The sequence below is a fragment of the Canis lupus genome, chromosome 33 (assembly GCF_048164855.1).
Source record: "Canis lupus baileyi chromosome 33, mCanLup2.hap1, whole genome shotgun sequence".
Lineage (NCBI taxonomy): Eukaryota > Metazoa > Chordata > Mammalia > Carnivora > Canidae > Canis > Canis lupus.
Window position 1 is genome coordinate 3778074 of NC_132870.1, and position 15099 is coordinate 3793172.

A 15099-nucleotide genomic window follows, 5' to 3' on the forward strand; every position below is an offset into this window, starting at 1 on the left:
TCTACATCCCCTGTCCTCTGCCACACCAATATACACAGATAAATGTTCCTGATCCCATTAGTTTTTAAGGCTAGGAATACTTTAAGCATTTGTTTGTTTTTTGATGCAAAAAGCTGTTTTTATTAAAGCCTGGGGACAGGACCCATGGGCAGGAAGAGCTACTTTGAGCATTTTGTCTTGAATACAAGTAACTCATTTACAAAGGCATCAGTTTCAGTTTATAAATAACTGGTTTACATATTAGTTTCACTTTACTGACAACTAAATTGTAGCCACTAAAATAATCAGGTAAGTGTCTCAGTTTAGTTTAGAACGAAAAGTTGACCAGATTGATTTAACTTTCTTAGAGTAATTGCAAACTATTGATGGATTTAACCAAAGCTGACTAGCAATGCTTTATTTTTTTTTTTTAACTAAGAAGCTTAAACTAACTCCACTATTTTTTCATTTCAAAAAAAATTTAAGACGTAAAAATTTTTGATTGTTAGTCTGTAATAGTTCCACATGTTCTAAAATAAACATCTCTGAAAAACCCATCGACACCATCTTATTTGTGAAGACATTCAGTTTTACAAGGTAATTGTTACTTCATTTTGTTATAGTCCATACAAATGCATATGCTTTAATGGTGGATATACCATTCAGAATAGTACCCCCCCAAATCACATATTTTTTAAAAAGTTCTTAAATACAGGATTGTTAAAATTAGAGTTTTCAAACTAGTTGCCTTCCTGTTATTATTTATTTACCTTTCAGGCTACTCTTTTAGAGTGCAATTACTTCCTAATATAAAATCTTTTAAATGATATCCATAGCATCAAGTTTAACATTTATTTGTTCATTCAATAATTTGATAAATGTTTTGAGAGGTTGCTATATGTGGGCTCTGTTTTAGGCAATAATGTAGTGGTGCATAAAACGTTCTTCCTGCCCTTATTACAACCTCCGAGTTAAGAACAGTCTGAACTAAATTTACTCATCTATATTGACAACTTCCTTTGTACATCATGTTTAGAGAGCCACTCATTTAATTATTGTTTTCCCCTGTCAAGCCTACTAAATTATAACTTCAATAAGGGCAAATATCTTGTTTTATTCAATTTTGTATTTTCAGTACTTAGAACAGTGCTTCAAGCAGAAACTCAAAAAATATTTATTGAATGAGATAATGAAGACCACTATATGTGTTCCTCACTTTATTACCATAAAGTCAAGATAATTTTAATTTTGATTTCTGGATGGGCTATTGGTTATTCATTTTACAATCTAATATAATAAGGAAATTGAGGAATAAAGAGATAGATAAATGAAAGAATATATGATGAAGTTAATACAGTAAAATCTAATTATAGAATCTATGTGGTAGATTTGATGGTGTCAATGGTAGAGTTCTTTCAATTTTTCTGTATGTTTGCAAATTTTTATAACAAAAATTGGGAAACGTATGCCAATAAAAAGCTGGTCAAGCAGCAAAAAACCAGTTAATAGAGATCTATTTCATACAGGTTCTTTTGTTTGTTTGGAGGAACAGTTAAAAGGAATAAAAGTTGCTGCCAAGTGTATGTTAATTTAAGAGATTCTGTAGTAGAAAAATCTAGTTAAAGTTGTTCATCTCAAGACAACCATTAATTGTGAATCACTTTATTGAGATATTTGCAGTTTTATTATAGGAATTTTCTTTTGTGCTGTATAAACTTTGTAAATCCTAGGAAGCCAGCTGCATGTTTAACTTCAATTTTTAACAAGAAATATCAGGCATTCAAGAATACTGCTACTCTTTTCAACCTATAAGAGTGGGAATCAGCTTTGAAAGTTTCAGTATCACCAAATTTGGACTTATCTTGGTCTTGAATTTGAGAGTTTGTACCCTGATAGAATTATATAGTTTGTGGCTAGGAAATTTAACTTTTTTTTTTTAGATCGTGTCATAACCAATGCATCATCACAGTTGGTAATCTTCAAAACACTGACGCATTTTTCTACATGCTGTTCCCAAATGTGCTGGACCAGCTGTTGAGAGCCATGCCATCCAATTGCCTGGAAGACCTCTTCTTGGACCACAAATCACCTAACGTAGGATCCCTCTTTGTTCTAATAAAGAATGGAAAAATTAAAGCAAGCTACCGTGGTTTATTACTCATGTTTTCTCTGTTAAGCACGGGCTGTGGGAATCATGGCATCCACATTAGGAGGCTTTGGCATTCTAGGTAAGCACTCAGAACAGACAAGTGATTGAGTTTAATATTCACGCCTATGAAAGTGATTTTATGAATGTTTGATTCTTGAAATTTTTGAGTGTGTGTGTGTGTGTGTGTGTGTTCTTTGTCATTTTCCCAGTGAAAATTGCCCTGACACTGTTCTCAATGTTAATGTATTCCTGCTTACATTTGACTTTGGAATATGTTATGGCTAATTATCATTACACAGGATGAAAGATCAGAGCCCTGAGTGAGGTGCTTGGGTTTAGGAACAAAGGGAGGCCAATTCAGCATCTTGGCTCTAGGCCCAACAATTGTAATCAAACATCTTGAAAGTGGTGGGGTCTTTGCATGCATTTTTTTTTCTTTTTCTCCCTCACTTTTTGAAAGGGGGTAGGGGAATGGGGTTAAGGGTTTGAAGGGGCTGAAGTTTCCCCTTGAACATGATGTCAATATGTTGGCATGTCTCCTTTTATTAAGATGCCATCCAACTGATAACAAGTCCTGCTGTGTTTTACCAACATAAAAAATTAGACTGGAGACCGAGGAGCGGCAGGTGGCTTTTGGCACCAAGAAATAATCACACTTGATGTGGAAAGTAAAGTAAAAGGAGCCATCTGTTCACTGCAGGAGGACGTGAAAAATCACATTAACATATTGTCACTAACATCATGAAATACACAGTTAATAATAAATTTAGTTATCATGGCAAGTCGCATTGGATACTTACTCTGAAAACGCAGAATGTGAAAGATGCTCTTTCTTGCCCACCCCCATCTCTTTTTTTTGTAAAAAAAAAAAAAAAAATACAGACGTTAAATTTTTCTTTGATGTGTGTGTATGGCAGGGTTGGGGGAGGAAAGTGTTTCATTTTAAAGCCTGGCTGTGGTTCATTGTTGCTGACTAAGTGAGCAAAAGAGCCTCTCAGGCAGATGGAATGAATGACTTTTTTGATTCCATCCATCCATTATCTATCATGTTACTCTATAGCTTCTTACCTGGATAGAAAAAAAGAGGTGTAGGAGAGGAAAAGGTTGTTTCAATGGTCTCACTTGTACAAGACCCGGAGCACGCAAACCTTTTCTATGAAAGGCATGGGGGTGGCCGAGTGCGGCCACAGAAAAGAATGGGAGGCCTTTTCTTGAATGTCTAATGGGCATCTAAATTGGCCTTTAGTAAGTGAAGTGTTCCTGCCACACGTTTTCCTAATTGATTTTGTGTGAGATGTCTGTACATAGTCTTCAAGAGAACAAATGTATTAAAGAAATGTGATAGGAATGTTCTCTTGCACTTTGTGTGTGTGTGCATGCATGTATTGTTTATATATGTTTTAAAAAAGAAGCGACAGAGGCTAGAAGTCAAACTGAACTTGGAAAAATGGGAGTTATTGTTGCTAAGTCATTATTAGAGCCATTTTTGTACACCTTTTACAATAACCATGTGCTATGTAGTTTCTTATAGTCATTACTATCACTGTAAATTTATGATTTGAAACACATTATTGGAATTATGAATATCAAGGTCTCAGTCTCACTATTTACAAAATGACAGTTGTCATAGAATCCTTATTTATTTAGTTTGTTTGCTTAAAGTTTTTATTTAAATTCTAGTTAATATATAGTGCGATATTAGTCTCAGGAGTAGAATTTAGTGATTCATCACTTATATATAACACCCAGTGTGATACAAGTGCCCTCCTGAATACTCATCCCTATTTAGCCCATCCCTCCCTCCCTTCCAACAACCCTCCGTTTGTTCTCTACAGTTAAGGGTCTATTTTATGGTTTGCCTCTCTCTCTCTCTCTCTCTCTCTCTCTCATTCTCCTCTCTCTCTTTCTCCCTTTCCCTGTGTTCCTATTTTGTTTCTTAAATTCCACATATGAGTGAAATCATATGGCATTTGTTTTCTCTGACTAATGTATTTCACTTAGCATAATACACTTTAGCTCCATCCACATTGTTGTATAAATAGCAAGATTTCATTCCTTTTGGTGGATGGGTAATATTCCATTATCTATATACACCACCACTTCTTTATCCATTCATGAGTCAGTGGATATTTGGGCTCTTTCCATAATTTGGCTATTGTTGATAATGCTGCTGTAAATATCAGGGTGCACCATGTATCCCTTTGAATATATAATTTTGTATCCTTTGGGTAAATACCTAGTAGTGCAATTGCTGGGTCATAGGATAGTACTATAACTTTTTGAGGAACTTCCATGCTGCTTCCAGAGTGGCTGCCCCAGTTTGTAGTGTATGAGGGTTCCCCTTTCTCCACAGCCTCGTTATATCTATTGTTTCCTGTGTTAAATTTAGCCATTCTGACAGGTGTGAGGGGATATCTCATTGTAGTTTTGATTTGTATTGCACTGATGATTGATGAGTGATGTTGAGCATCTTTTCTTATGTCTGTTAGCTATCTGTATGTCTTCTTTGGAAGAATGTCTCTTCCTGTCTTCTGTCCATTTCCTAACTGGATTATTTGTTTTTTGGGGTGTTGAGTATGAGAAGTTCTTTAGATTTTGGATACTAACCCTTTATCAGATATGTCATTTACAAATATCTTCTCCCATTTAAAGGTTGCCTTTTAGTTTTATTGTTTCCTTCACTGAATAACCTGACCAATAGTTATTCCCTATTTATGGTTGTTGGTCTATGTGCAGTCATTATTACATTTGCTAGAGAGCAGCAACATATAGATAACTTTTTAAATATCTGTATACAATAATGTAAACATTAGAATAAGAATCAAGATTTTAGTTCCAGCTCTGACTTGCAGTAGCTTTATGATCTTAACAAGTCAAATTACTTTTTAGACCCTTTTTTCTCAGGGGTAAAATTTAGGTAATCTCTAAAGAAACTTTCCCCCATCTAAAATCTAAAGTTTTTTTTTTGTTTGTTTGTTTTTTTTTTTTTTTTTAATGTTGTCCAATGAAACTTGGTGTTTGGGGCTGGCAACTTTCATTCAGTCAATGATGAGGCATGTTGTGACGGTATATGAAGAGAGATGTGTTTTGCTGACAGTAAGGTAGTGGCAGACTTTTCTTATGCTACATAATGATATTCTACCACTAAGAATGAATGTTACCATGTATTTCTGACTTGCCTTGCCCTCTGTCACCTCACTCCAGTCATCACTGTGTTCCCATGAACAGAAATGTACATTTTTAATTCCTTAGAAACGTTTCTAAAAATGATACAATTTATGTTCTCTAACTTAGATGTTCTGGATGCAGAGCCTACTGTCCCCTGATACCACAGACCTATTAATTTTCTCCAGTGGTCTTGGATCATATGCTAGTTCACCTTCCTGGATATCCTTCCCTCTCTCCTATGCCATCTCTTTTCCAAGGTAATTTCAGCTTATTTTCCTTCTTCAAGGAATCCTTTCTTGATCCTTTGACCTTAGATTCCTTAAATCCCTCTACTGTACTCTCCCATTGTACCTTGTATTTCCGCTTTTCTAATTAGTTATTCCATGTATGACATCTCTGCGGGATGATAAGCCTTATGAGGGCCGCCCCCTGTCTGTCATGGTCACCACCAATGCCAGGCATATTGAGCTTTTCAATAAATAGCATTTTATTGACTGACAGTTGATTATCATAACCAGCTGTCAGGTGTGATCGGTTTTCAGGGCAAATAGAATATGTCTTTGGTATTGACATCATCCTACAATCATCCTGAAAGTCTCAAGTGAATTTTTGGGGGCGGTTCCAGAGGCTACTATTCTTATTGAAGGCACAGATAGAACTAGACACTATTTTAGGATTCCTCTGGAGCAATTGGAATGTTTAAGTGATGTATAACATGTATATCAAAACATTTCATGGCTCTTCCAAGGCTGTTGGATTCGTTTATATAATAGTCTGAAAATATATTATCAAAGAGTGATCAATGTACTTAATAAATCCTCAGATGATCCTGGAACTCATCAATAGTCTGAATCTACCAAAGCATTTAAGTCATACCTAGAGAAACTATTCTTCAGTAGACCAGAGTCCATCATTTTACCAAATTTTATTTAGCTTGGAGGAAACATAGAAGTTTAATTCTGCAGAGATGAAAACTGGCAGAGAAATATGTTTTATAATATCAAGTAGGAACTATATATCTCTTCATGTGTTATTTTGCTATCATGTTTATAATAAAATGAATTAGCCCAGTGATTAAGTATGATTTTAAATGATGAAATGAGTTACCGGTGTCCTCCCAAAAGTTATTGTCAGAGCAGTTATATAGACAGAGTATTATATGTATCACACAGAAATATACATGCTTAACTCATTGTATATTTAATATTTTAATACATATTTACTCAAAAATGTTTATTAATTATAAATAATCCCAATACTAGGAGACATACTCATTTCCCTATTGTATAAACTGAAAATCTAGTAATAAACAACCAAGGGGAATGAAAATGTCTGTTATAATCATCTAAAAAGGTAGGTAAAGCTAGGAAATCATCATAATGAATGATACTCAATTATACTCTGTAAAAAGTTGCCAAATGTTTAGACTTAGGTTGGGAATATTTTGCCACAATGCATAAAAATTACCTCAGACCCTTAGTGGCAGTTGTACAAACTGACAAGCATTTGCAAAATTGACAGTCCCCCTCACCCAGTAGATATTTCATTCCCTGCATGCTGGGCTTCTTTGCAGTTGTTGAAAACCAAGGCAGATGGGCACTCCAGTCAGCCTGAGGGGACAGGAGTAACACACTTCAGAGCACCGGGTGCTACGAGATTCCTTCTTTTCATCAGACAGGCTAATAGACCCATGGAGGCCAGGAATTCAGTGATATCCTGGAGGGTCTTGCAGGTGGTCATCATTGAAGTGCCTGGTAGACTTCCTGCAGACCTGTGGGTTCACAGAGAGTGTTGAAAGTCTAAGACTTTCGCTATGACAGCCAGGCTTTGACATGAAATAGCATATTAGAGAAACTCTGATGGTTTTGCAGTATGGAAAACATTTGGAGGTTGATACTGATGAATCCTAGTGTTTTTCTTCTCTCTCTCTGTCTCTCTCTCTCTCTCAAGGATAAGAACACTTAATATGAGATTGGCTATCTTAATGCATATTTAGGTGTATAATACAGTATTGTTATCTATAAGTAAAATGTTGTGCCTTCCATCTCTAGAACTTATTCCTCTTGCATAACTGATATTATCTGCATGTTGAGTTGATTAGTACCTCCCCATTTTCCTCTCCCCCCAGTTATTCTACTCTTTGCTTCCATGAGTCTGACGATATTTGATACCTCAGATAAGTGGAATCATGCAGCATTTGTCTGTGATTGGCTTATTTTCTCTTATTTTTGGCTATTTCAACATATCCTCAATGATCCCATCTATCAGTAAGCACCCTGTGCTTTTTTTCCTCTGAACTTCTGAGGCATGCAGTGGCTCTTTGTTCAGTACTACCAACTTCTTTTTAACATTTGTTATTCTTTTTTTTTTTTTTTTTTTCTCTGACTATGGTGTAAGATACCTAAAGAGAGAAAATTGCTTTGGGCATTTCATAGTTTTAGTAATGTCTTTTACATAAGAATAAGAGTTCTATACTTCTGCGCTTCTTTTTCCTCCCTTTCTTCAGTCAAGAAATATTTACCTAAGTATCAACTATTTCATAGTTGTTGGGATAGCCTCTGAGACACAATTGTGAACTAACTAGACAGAATTCTTGTCTTTGTGAATTTCCAGTGGGTAAGTCAGACTAAAACTGAATAAATAAAAGGAAACTAATTATAAATTCTAATATATGTTAAAAAGGAGGAAACAGCTAAAACTGAATGAGTATAATCGAGAGAGGGTGAGGTGACTGGTTTTTCTGTTTTTCTTGTTACTTTTTCCCTACTTTTATTTTAGATATCTCCCCTTTCCAAGTCAAATAATCCACGTTTTTCTTTCAGTTGGGTGTATGTCCACAGAATAAAAACTAAGAAAGGCTAACCACTATTGTTATTAATTTTCTCTTCCACTATACCTTAGTTGTGTGTGTATTGAACAGACTGTCCATATATAAGGAAAAATCATGACTTTTCAATGGCTAGATGCAATGTGCCTTAGACTACCATACATTCAACAGATTATGTGTAGAATAATTCTAATTAAATTAGAATGCCGAAAATATACTTTGCTAACACTGAAAAGTTTGACATATTTCCAGATACTTAATGGTATTCTTATTGTTAATATTCCCATAGCATACAGTGTTTATAAGACAAAAGCCATACTTATAAATCCTATAGAAGGTTCATGATGAGTATGTACCAAAGAGCAGAATGATAGGCTCTGGGTGAAAATTATTATTATTCCTTAATTGATTATCTAAGTTCAAGACTGGTTATATAAGCCATTAGGCACCCTCATTGGTTTGTAGTAGTGGTTCCTACATGCAGTTTTAGAATGGAAATAAACAGATGCACAAGCTTACTATGTGAATTAAGCTGAAAACTCTATGTGTGTTACATTGATAAGAAATCAAATATGGAATATGGACTCATGACTAAGTAAGGAAAATGATACTTCAACACACATAAGCACCAGCAAAATCATCAAATAATCTGCTCTTATAGTTGCCTGGTGGCTCAGTTGGTTAAGCGTCCAACTCTTGATCTCAGCTGAGGTTTTGACCTCAGGGTCATGAGTTTGAGCCCCACGTTGGGCTCCATACTGGGCATGGAGCCTACTTAAAAAAAAAAAAAAAATCTGCTTTTATATTTTGCAAAAGGTAGACCTTCAAGGAGCTATGTTTACAAACTGAACTTCAAAAATTGAGAGGAATAAAGAATTTAGAAACTATAAGCTATAAGCTTAGAAAATGGAACATCTGTACAGATATGTATTATCTTGCTCAGGCTGCCATAACAGAGTACCACACACTGGGTGGCTTAAGCAACAGAAATTTATTTTCTTACTGTTCTGAAGGTTAAAAGTCTGAGATCAAGGTGTTGGCAGGGTTATTTCTTCTTCACTTGTAAATGGCTGTGTTCTTCTCTTTGTCTTTACCTGGGCTTCTCTATGTGTATGTTTGTGCCTGTGTCCTAATCTCTTCTTGGAAGGACACCAGTCAGATCAATTAGGACCCACCCATATGCTTCATTTTACCTTAATCATCTCTTTAAAGAATGCTGTCTTGAAAAAAAAGAGAGAAAGGGGGGAAAAGATGCCATCTTTAAATATGGTCTCATTCTGACATTCTATGGGTTACACTTCCACATATGAATTTGAGGTGAACACAAATGAATCCATAATGGATACTAAAATAACAATTACTGAATTGTCAGGGTCAGGGTCTAACCAGAAAAATGAAAACCACTTCAATTATTTGCAACAGAAGGAATTTAAAGCAAGAAATTGATTTTATTTCATAGGTGATAGAAGAGTGTTAGAAGATGGTAGAGAAATAAAAGGAAGAAGTAGTATTAGCAGAGACAGGGATGGGATTACCTGGTTGGAAGCCCATCTAAAGGACCTTGAAAGGGGTTCTCCAGGCGGCTCAGTCAGTTGAGCGTCCGACTCTTGGTTTTGGCTCAGGTTGCGATCTCAGGATTGTGAGATCGAACCCTGTGTGAAGGTCTCTGCTCAACGGAGAGTGTGCTTGGGATTCTCTCTCTCTTCCTCTGTTTCCCCTTCTTCTCTCCCAGCTCTAAATAAATAAATAAGCAAACAAATTCTTTAAAAATAATAATAATAATAATAATAAAGGGCATGGAAACACCAAAGCCACACAAGAAACAACTGCTGCCAGAGATGGTTCTGAGAACAATATCTTGTTCTCTCCCTTGCTCCTTCTTCCATTTTTCTGCCAGTGTCCTTTCTTTGCCAAATCTGGACAGAAATCAGCTGAAAAGGGAGTCTGACTGTTACAGCCTCTGGGGAGCTGTCCTTCTGCCTTATGGAGAACAGAAAGAGCAAGAAATGAATTTATGCCTAAGCAGGGCGCAAGTATTAAAAAGAAGAGAACATTATAAAGTGATTCGAAATGGTCCTCCAAATAAATGAAGGTGGTTTTACATATTTATATCTATGTTTAGTGACTATTATAAATATCTACCCCAAACAGGCCAAACAAGACTTACTTTATTTTATCCTTATAATTTTGTTAAAAATATTTCTCCTCTTCTTGCCTAGAAGAACCATTTGCCCCCATGACCCTAGAATCTATGCATTTATAATTCTAATAATTGTTTAAAGCATTGCTTAAATTCTTGAAGTTTCCCAGATTTTTCTTTTCTCCCTTTCTCTTCTTAATTCCTATTACATCATCTATATTGGGCTCAAGGCACTAACAGCTTTCCCATGTATGTTAGCAACTATTAATATATACAGTTATGCAGTATTCAAGATCAGAGCCTGGGGTCTTTATATTTCATTCAGTTTTTAATACTGCAGCTCACACATATTGACTAATAGCAAGTATATTTAGTGAATAATTATATGTAAGAAAACTCTTATAATATTGACATTATTCTTACTCACTATTTTTAATCTTATTACCCTCCTTACAATTGTCTCATCATTTTTACCATTTTGGATAACAAAGCTAAAAGAACACAAGATTTTTTTTCCCTTTTGATTCTTTCTAAAAGAAGATTTATTTCATTTTGTGGTTATACAGATAAGAATCCTTAGGCCAGGATTAAAAAAAAAAATACCCTCTAGTCCTACCTAAATATGTAAAAGCATATGAAATTTTGAATGAGTGGTTGTTTATTTATTTTTTTGAGTGAGTGTTTTAAGCTAATTGCCCCCCCCCTTTTTTGTATGTGTGGTCACTTTTGTAGATCTTGAAATAAATCTCCTTCTACTAACATTTATTGAATACTAGCTATGGGCCAGGCATGCTCTAGGCATTTAAAATACATCAGGAAACAAAACAGGCTATTTTTCCTTTGTATGCTAGTGAGAGTAACAATAAACATAAAAAATAAATTGTAAGTTTGCCTGAGATGATGCATAATATGAGGGAAAAAATAAAATGAAGTTAGTAAAATCAGAAGTGCCAGAATGGAGGTGTGGGCTGGTTACCATTTATAAAGGGTGATTAGAGTCAGCCTCATCGTGAAAGTAAAGTTAGCAATACAGGTGTCTGGAAGAGGAGATTTCCTGGCAGACAGAACAGGATGTAAAAGCTCTAAGGTGGTAGGATGGTTAGAACAAATGTTCCCAACCTTTTTAGTTTCAGGGAGTTCACAGTGTCTAATTTTTTTTTTTTCGCAATGTGTCTAGACCAAAAGCAATACCTCACAGTTCTGTTTATTAAGTAGTTTGTCAGAAAAAAACTTTATAAGTATTTTGTCCAAATAACTTAGTAGTTGTTTGGAAAAGTAATACACATATATGGCAGAAAACCAGTATTTTTTCATTCTTAAATAACCACAGTTACTTATAAATAGACTGTGTGTGCCTATTGGGACTCAACTAGGTTGAGCCAGTGGGATGTGGTTAAATTTTGGATATATAGTGAAGGCAGGGCTAGTAGGATATGTTGATAGATTTGGTGAAGTATGAGGAAAAGAGAAGAGTCAAGGATGACTGAGGTTTTTGGGCTGAGATCCTGAGAGGAAGGAGTTAGCAAGAGAGTAAGCAGATGTCAGGAGCTCCATTCTAGACTTATTCAATTTCAAATGTCAGTTAGACATGAACGTGGAAATGCCAGCTAGGCATCTGGGTATATGAGTGTGATGTTGAGAAGGGAGGCAGGGATCGAGATGTGCTTTGGGGTGGTAAGAGATATATAAGTGGTATTTAAAGCTGTGGAGCTAAAGGAGTTGTTGTAGAGAATGAATTCATTAAGGGAGAGAAAAAGTCCAAAGACTGAACCTTGGGACACTCCTGTATAAATGGTTTGAGAAAAAGGGAAAAGCTAGAAAGTAGGTTAAAAAGCTAGTGGGAGGGGATCCCTGGGTGGCTCAGTGGTTTAGCGCCTGCCTTTGGCCCAGGCCGTGATCCTGGAGACCCGGGATCGAGTCCTGCGTCAGGCTCCCGGCATGGAGCCTGCTTCTCCCTCCTCCTGTGTCTCTGCCTCTCTCTCTCTCTTTCTATGTCTATCATAAATAAATAAATCTTAAAAAAAAAAAAAAAAAAAAAAAAAAAGCTAGTGGGAAAAATCAAGAGAGTGTGATATTCTGGAAGTAAATGAAAAGCAGATCATTTGTACCTGCCTTCAGCTCAGGTTATGATCCTAGGATCCTGGGATGGAGCCCTGCATCAGGCTCCCTGCTCAGCAGAGCCTGCTTCCCCCTTTCCCTTAGTCTGCTGCTCCTCCTGCTTGTACTCTTTCTCTCCATCAAATGGATAAATAAAAATCTAAAAAAAAAAAAAAAGAAAGAAAAACAGGTCATCTATTTTGCCTAACACTGTGGAGAGAGGTCAATAAAGATAAAATGCAGTTGGTAAAACATTAAACTCAGAAATGGAGCTTGTTTTAATAAAATAACTGGTGTTAGTGTGTCACCTGTCAATCAATACAAAATTGCCGTAAGTTTTCCTATTAAAGTAGAAGAAAATCAGGAGATCTACAGTTGTGATTTTATAATTAGTAGTATCTAGTGGGACTCTATATTGTGTTTAAAAACAAAATAGATCATTGTTAAACCTTAAGAAAGTTAATTAAAAATAATCATAGTAATCTTGATATACAAAATTTGTTTTCAACAAAAAAAAAATTGGCAAGCAAAATATGTTTGAGGTCCAATGCTACTTTTGCATAATGACTTAATACCTATCAAGTGATGCTGAATATTTGCAGAACATCTGGCAAGAGCAAGTAGCAGTTTTCTTTTCAATATGTTTTAAATGGCAATTTGATAAAGCTGGAAAATTACAATTTTAATTTTCATTTAAAGTTGATTGGCAAAGAAGCTATTTTATTCCTATTTGCTTTAGCTGCTTCACTTGGTTTCCCCATTTTGAAATAAAATTCCCTTAAATAAGTTTGATAGAAAATGTGTTAAATCATATTTTATTCTAAAACAAAAACTCAACTATCTCACTTCTTACTGAAACCTTTTATTGTCCATAGCTTTATTCTTTATTCCCAAGGTGTCAGCATCTGACCCCATGAAGATTATTACTACTGGGATCTCTGTATGTTCTCCTAGTCAAACAGACCTCTTCTTGTCTTTCTGTTTCCTATCCAGGCTGGAACCCAAGATGGTTCACCTGAACTATACTTTCACTGGCTGTATCAGTCTGGGTTCAGTTAGGAAAACAGAGCCATATTAGGCATTTAAAACACGTGGAATTTAATATAAAGAATTAATAACATGTGACAGATGAGCTGAAAAACAAAGGATGGTGGAAAATTCAGAGATGACCAAAAACGGGAAGTTGCTACCATCCCCAGGATTAAAGAGAAAGCATGAAAGGGTAGCTTCCCCAGGGTCCAGAAGCTGGGGCTTAGTGAAGAGGACTGGAACTATGTTGAGGGTTATTTGATGGGAGCAGGTGTCCAGGAGGAAGAGTATGTGCAAAGAGTTGGAGGAGATACAGCTACTTCCAGAAAGACCAGTAAAGCAGAGTAAACCCTGGAGTGTCTATTATTGAATTCAGTCAGAAAAGGAAAAACAAGGCAGCCCCGGTGGCTCAGCGGTTTAGCGCTGCCTTCAGCCCAGGGTGTGATCTTGGGGACCCGGGATCCAGTCTCACGTCCGGCTCCCTGCGTGGAGCCTGCTTCTTCCTCTGCCTGTGTCTCTGCCTCTCTCTCTCTCCTTTCTGTGTATTCTCATGAATAAATAAATAAAAATCTTAAAAGACAAGGAAAAACACACCTATTTTTATTAGTATTATCGTTATTATTATTATTTAATCAGGTACACAATACTTATTGAAGGAATGAACAGGTAAGTAACTGATGTAGTGAGAAACATCCACGAGCCCAAGGCAGAGCCCAGAACGAGGATTCTGGAATTCTTCAAATTTCAGTTCTACATAGAATACAATCAGTGGAAATGCAAGAGGGAGGAGGATAATCCCTCACTAATCGCTCAGACACAGACCCATAAGACAGCTGGCCCCACTTGTGACTGATTTAGGCCACCAGGTTTTTCAAGTCAATAACATGTCATTCCAAAGACATCATCCCTTTTTTTGAGGAAACCCTTGCTCTTTTTTTCCAGTATCATGCTGGAGTGGACCATAGCCTGCTCAGTGTACCATGCACTGCCTAGGACAAATGCAATTCTGTCCTTGAAGTTTGTGTCATAGTTGACCTGGTAAAAGATGGAGGCAGTTGGAGGCTTGATGCATGGCAGCTGGTCAGGGAGGGGCAGCTCTTCTAGCAGGTCTGCACTGGACAGGGCATCTTCCAAGATGAAAGTGACAAGAGAGGTCATGACTGAAATTTCCATATATTGCCCTGGGTCTGTGACAGGTCCAGGGGTAGGCCAGAGGCTACAACAGGCTCCCTCAGAGGTGCAGGATCTCTGCCCCATTGGCTCTGCACCTCCAGCCCTGGCACAAGGTCACCTCCTTGACCCTGCCCCTTCCCACTGTGGTTCCTCCCACACCAGTTATTTGTAATAGTGGGAGTTTATTATAGGCAATTGGCCACATAGATACTGGAGGACAGAAATACTGAAAGAAGAACACCAAGTAGCACAGAGACAGTAATGAAGAAGCAACCACCGCAAATCCTAGGGCTGGGGAAACAAAAGGTTGAGAGTATTGTCAACCTAGGTGCTTGAAGAAAGGGCAGCAGAACGAGGGCCCAGTCTGCTATGGAGTGGGTATTGCCTGGATGCCGCTAGAACCTGAGGGGCTTAAAAGGGAGTCCCTGTGCACTGGGACCCAGATCTCTGAGGAGAGGGTTGGAGCCAGCTCTACTCCAGATCTCCTGAGGAGGTGTGGTGAGGCTGGTTCTGGAAGAACGGACACGTTACAGAAGA